Genomic DNA, 6290 nt, shown 5'->3' on the forward strand with positions numbered 1-6290 from the left:
GTAAGTATAAGTGCATCAAATGAAAGCTAGGATCATCGTGAGACAAAAGTTTCTACTCAATCGGCTTCTTACCGTGAAGATACGCCGGTATTATAGTTTTATAACTATAAACCAGTAACACCTATATTCGAATCGTCCCCCAATTAGTTAAAACCAGAAGTCAGATGCAAAGAGATTGGAAAGATATATTTGATTTGTTATCAATATATCGAGAAGCGGTTGATCTATTCTGGCTAGTGAACGTAGGGGATGTTTCCCATGCTGAGTTGTAACGTGATCTGGTGCGGATGCATGACCAAACGCCTTCAGCTAAACAAGTCTACTTAAAACAATGTGGTCAGCATCCAATGTCGAACACTTTGAAAGCTATTGATTTTAGAGTTATTTACAGCTAAAAGAATAACCGCTCCTGAGATTGATTGAAACTAGTTATAATGATGAATACAAGAAATTTAATTATAATTATATGTAAATATTTTAGAATAATACAAGAACAACGTAAGTTACAACGTACAAGTAGAAATTGTTAGAAGTACAACTATTTACTGAATATTAATAAGTAGTATAAGAATAAACAAAAACAGGAAAGTGGCTTACATCATGTTACAAAGAGTCAAAAATCCAACATATCTACTCATTGGTCATAACAAAAATATACTTACTATTAACTTTCTACTCAGTGTTAATTTTATTTGGAACTATCAGGTCAGATCTTGGCATTGATACATATAAACAAAAAGAGTTGACGGGAAGAAAGTAGGTATGGAGAATAAAACAAGCTGTACACCACTTCCCAAAGACAACATCTCTTTTTATCAATATCATTGATTAGATATTTAGTTTGAAGACATTCAGAAACAATAAGGATACAAGTTACTCTAGCCGCAGTCACTCTGGAAATTCATTCTACGCTATACTTCTCAATGACTTGTCGATAATTCTGAAGATTATGATGAAGCTGTGAAGTTTGTTATAAAAGCCAAAGTATAACTCTTTATCCAGAGTGATGATCTAGTGTTTTCTGTAAACAAGGGATGAGTTTTCGTATGATTAGTGTCATGTATTTTACTTGGTAGCTCATTCGTCTGTATGAGGCAGTTGAAATCGCATTACTAAGTCTACTGTCATTTTCATGCACGCATCCGTATTTTCCTTTTGTTCACATAGTGACCTTGCGTATTTAATTTAAACCATCTCACCACTCCCCTTATTTTTTATATCGAACGACAATATTAAGTCCTACGAGAAATTATTGAAAACGTAGGGCATCCTCGGGGTCACTTCAAGTTGACTCATGAGTTGGTATCTTCGTGGTTTGATGGACGAATTTTCAGCTGTTAAAATGAAAAGATTCTGATCAATGGATGGTATCCAATGATACTATGTGACCGAATGATGGCTACTCAGGATCGAATTATTAACGTAAGTCTCTGTATAACTTGAGATAAAAGGCAAGACCTAGTTTGATAAGCCCTGGTGGGTTGGTGTTTGACGAAATCTCGATATGAATTCAGAAAACACTGTTGGCTAATGTCAATTTACGTCGCTTGAGGCGTAGGTGAGATATCCATCTACAACTAAGGGATGAGTTGACTGCGTAGTGGTTCTGTACATCCTACTTTAAGTCTGCGAAGGATGGCCATTATGAGTAGAGGATATTCGTAGGTTACTATTATTCGGTCATAGGTGTCTTCGTGTGCTTTAGTACAATTGAGTTGGGGATTCTGATGTTAGACGCAGAGTACTAGGTAACGATGGCAAATCAACTGAAGATATGATGAATATTTATCGACTGAGACAATTGGAACACATATTACATATGCCCATCCTCTGACTTCCTCGACGTGCGATGATGTCTGGTGTAGGAATAGGTTGGACGAAAGCTAGGGCGGCCAAACCAAGACATGACATTAATCCATGAAGACACTAACTGTTGAACTGAGCCATGTGGGTGGGTGCACTATCTGGTTGAGGTGCACGCAATTATTGTAACGAATGGTTAGAGAATGGGTAACATGACTCAAAATCGTTCATAATGACTCAAGTGCGCTCACTTTTTGTCGCTCCTTAGATCATAAATTTCCAATTTCCTTAAGAACTCTTATTTCACTAATTGATATTTTCGTCTGGAATTGTATCTTCGATGCCTAACCTTTTCCATTTCGATTAATACTTTTACTACCTGTACTACTCTGAGATTCACCCAGACAATTTTATCTCGTTGTGCTAATGAGATATGACAACATGTACTAGGTCCTACGCTGCTAATGACTTATTGACTGACCAGCCTCTCCAAAAATCGCAGATATTCCCTGCCAGTGAGGGATAATGGGAAAGAAATCTTGTTACAGGGTTTTATGTTGATTAGCCTACACGTGCAATTTTTTAAAAGCCGAACTCAGAGATCATAGTTTCCATGATGTATATAGTTTGGAACCAGATACTATAAACTTCGATCTAGTTAATCCCAAACATTTGTTAACGGACGTATGTAATATACTTTCTGTAATTTAACAAACAATTTGATTTTAAGTAACCCTGCGACAATTTCTTATGTTGACATTTTGAGATTGATAATTAAAGCATTACTTCTACATTGATGATTTTTACGAAGTTTTAAAACACTATTTATGTGGCATAAATAATTGAATCAACTGTCACGAATTAATCCATAGTAACACATTGGTAAAATTTTAAATTTTATGTAAAATTAAATCAATTATTTTAAACAAACATAAATTTAAATTATTTGTAAATCAATACTCACTTATATCAACAAAAAATGCCCATAAATGCCCTGGTACGGCCGAGAGTGAGGAGAGTCCGCTCTCCCTCTCCAAATGCTCTCACATGGCCACGCGAATATATAGCCTCTGCCAGGGAAGTCCTACTCACTGCCTTCTCGTGATGGGGATGTTGTTTACGAAAGTGAGAGGACGAAAAGCGAATGACCGGCCCCTTAACCGGGTTGATGGACACGAAAAGTCCACCTAGGGGAGTTGGAAAACCCTCATTCCAAACCAATGGTGCACATGGGCTCCACGATCCTGAAGGAACAAATGGCGTACGAATCAATCGTTGGTCACCGGCTACCATGAGACTCCATCTCCTCACGATGCTCCACTGCCTTGTGGGTTAGACCTTTAGGTCGAAGGCTCCGGGTGTGGCCCCCTAAGAAAATCACCTGCTTCAGTCTGGGCACCTGGGCAGTATTACAGCCCTCACACAAATCGAATGAGATTTGTGAGGCGCATATTTATCTGGTGCTTCCTTGTACCAATATTTATGTGTTTAAATAATAATAAATAATATCAACAAAACAAGTCATAATGAACTTTCATATGAACTGAATGATTTTACTGCAATTTGTTCAAGTTTCACTGAAGAAATTATGATTATAATTTGTGGAAGTACGTGATAGGTAAATGAGAGACTATATATTAATAATTTTATGGACAGTTTAATAGAATATGGACCTTTGATGAACTTTGACGGACCGATGTTCTATATTCAACAAATTTAGATAACAGTGTCTCAGAATGACTTTTTAATATGTTTAGACCTAAAAAAAAACGCCGTCGTTCTTAGTTGTTATGATTGGTATAAATGTTTATATTGAATTAGGAAAGATCAATTAATTATTTCGACATTTTAATTTATCGTTCATGAAAGTACCTTTGATAATGATGAAGTTTCAAGTTTTTTTCCATGTCAAAAATATGATTTCTTAAAGTTTTTATAACTGTGAAAATCAATTTTAATTGTTTAGTCGTTAATGTAACTTGAAACAGTTTTAAAGCTTAAGACTATGGAATGGAGCTATAGTTTTAGATAATGGCTCGTAGGGAAATCCAGGATGTGTAACTTTTTCAGTTAGTTAAGAGAATGTACCTGCTTTTCAGTGTTCACAAGTTACAAATGAGACAAAAAGCTTTTCCTGGAATTTACTTATTAACACTAATCAGACGTTCGATCAACTTACAAGTGCGGAAAATTTTAAGGAAATCGATAAAGGAACTCTTATGAAAAGAGAGAATAATAAAAGATAGTGTTGTGTATCAATAACGGAGTGATGGTAAAATGATTGAAAAATAAACAATTTTTGAGTGAACAATTGTTTACGACAACTTCATCATCAGGCTCCACAGTTATAAGTCCATAATTATTGTGATACTCTACGAAGGCCAAAATAAGGCATGTATTAATATATTTGACAATGATATATGGTGAAAATGGTGAATATTTGCATTTGTTACGACATATATACTTCAAAATTGTATTGTGTAAATTAGAATAGTCATTTAATAAAGGTCAGAATGACTTGTGGTTAAGTTTCAAGTCATAAGCAACATATTAGCAATATAGTAAAACGAAATCGTGTGAATAAAACACATAGTTGGGGAATTTTGTCTTGTTAATCGAGGTAATAATAATAATAATAATAGCGTCGTGTGAATATAATATGTTATAAAATAGTTGTTATCAAGGTAATTAGAATAGAAAGAATTCATGTGAATTACGAAAGATGAATGTGAAGATTACTTACTTACGCCTGTTACCTCTTATGAAGGAACACATACTGTTCACCAGTATTATCCATTGCCTCTGTCCTGGTTAACTACGTTTAAAGCTCTTCTATGGTTACTACCAGTCCCAAGCTCATCATATCATTTCACTCATTACGTAATGTTCAACCAAACACTTGATTTAATTTATGGTTATATTATTATTTATCTTATCCTATATTATCTATATTCATTTTGACCATCAGTTTTACTTAACTTATAAACTGGTTCAAGTAGCAATTATATATTAGTCATTTTAACATTAACAATTTTATTTTAGATCAGAGGGAGTTTTGTGGAGAATTTAGTATTTTCACAGTTGAAATCACGAGTCAGTTGAAGCTAGACCACCATCGAAAACCTGTAAGCACTGGACGGCCGTTTCGTCCTATTATGGGACTCCTCAGCAGTGCGCATCCACGATCCCGCACCCGCGAGCAAGCAATCTTAAATTTATATGACGTAATTGTAAACAATTCATTCGTCTTAAATTAGATCATTATTTTAAATCAACAGTTTAAATGTGTAACTTTAGAACCATCTGATAAAGGCTTATTGAAAAGCATATTATTTATTCATCAATCTGTGTTTTAATAAAATGGAAAATTTTGAACAGTTAAGGATCAAATTGTCAAATTTGAACCTTTCAGTATTAAAGACCTATCAGGTAGTGAAAAGTTGTAGTTTGCTAGATGGTTATTATCGCACACTTTCAGCTTTGGAACTTAACAAAATGTTTCATTCAATAATTAGCTTCATTATACTCCAACATGATTCATTTAACGACTAGGTAGATAGTCTTTGTTGTTTTGTGAATGTGTTTAAATAACAGTTGAATATATATATATATATATATATATATATATATATATATATCGAGATTCACATTTGCGTAAGACTCAATAGTGTGTGTCAGCAACACAGAGATGAAGAGAATCTGAGACCCTAACGTCTCTACAGCATCATCGGTCAACTTAAGATTTGGTGCAGTCATCATCCGGTGCCATCTCCAATAACTGGAAATAGCTAAATTGGCAATCAACATTTTAAGCTTAGATACAAAATTTTATTCTCCCGATTTATGCTGCTGAATGGTTCAAATAATCTTAATAGTTAATTTATACTGCTATTGAACGAATCAAAGTAAATCGTTTATTCATTTTTCTGTTGTAATTTTAGACTTATAATTTTTTATAGTCACATATCACATATTACTTTTTCATATTCCTGTTCCTTGATGAGATATTAGGTACCAGAAATATATAGCCAATTTCATATCATTTCGTGTAGTATCATAGCGAATTCATTCTAATTGTTTCACTAATCTATCCGGCCAAATATGATTGCTTTGGATTGAATAGTTTTGAAATGAATTCTAGAAATCCTAGTGAGAGTTTGTGGTCAGTTAAGTTCAAATATTTTGGGACTGACTTATCTAAAATGTAATTTTAATCAACCAGTTTATAATTGATTTCCCTCTCTCTATATATATCAACGTAATGAAAGAGGTATTTATTTTTTTACGCGTAAATAAGTACATGAGAGATATCTCACCAGTGAGGTTTGAAGCATAATTGTAATATATTTATAAATGCTTTATGTCAGAAGTATCAATACGTTCATCATATTTAGATTAAAGCTAATCAATTTGGGATCTAATTGAACCTCATCAGTTGTTTTGGCAAACTGTACATTCTTAGTAAAAGAACATCTAGTCATTCAGTA

This window comes from Schistosoma mansoni, chromosome 1 (assembly GCF_000237925.1).
Source record: "Schistosoma mansoni strain Puerto Rico chromosome 1, complete genome".
Lineage (NCBI taxonomy): Eukaryota > Metazoa > Platyhelminthes > Trematoda > Strigeidida > Schistosomatidae > Schistosoma > Schistosoma mansoni.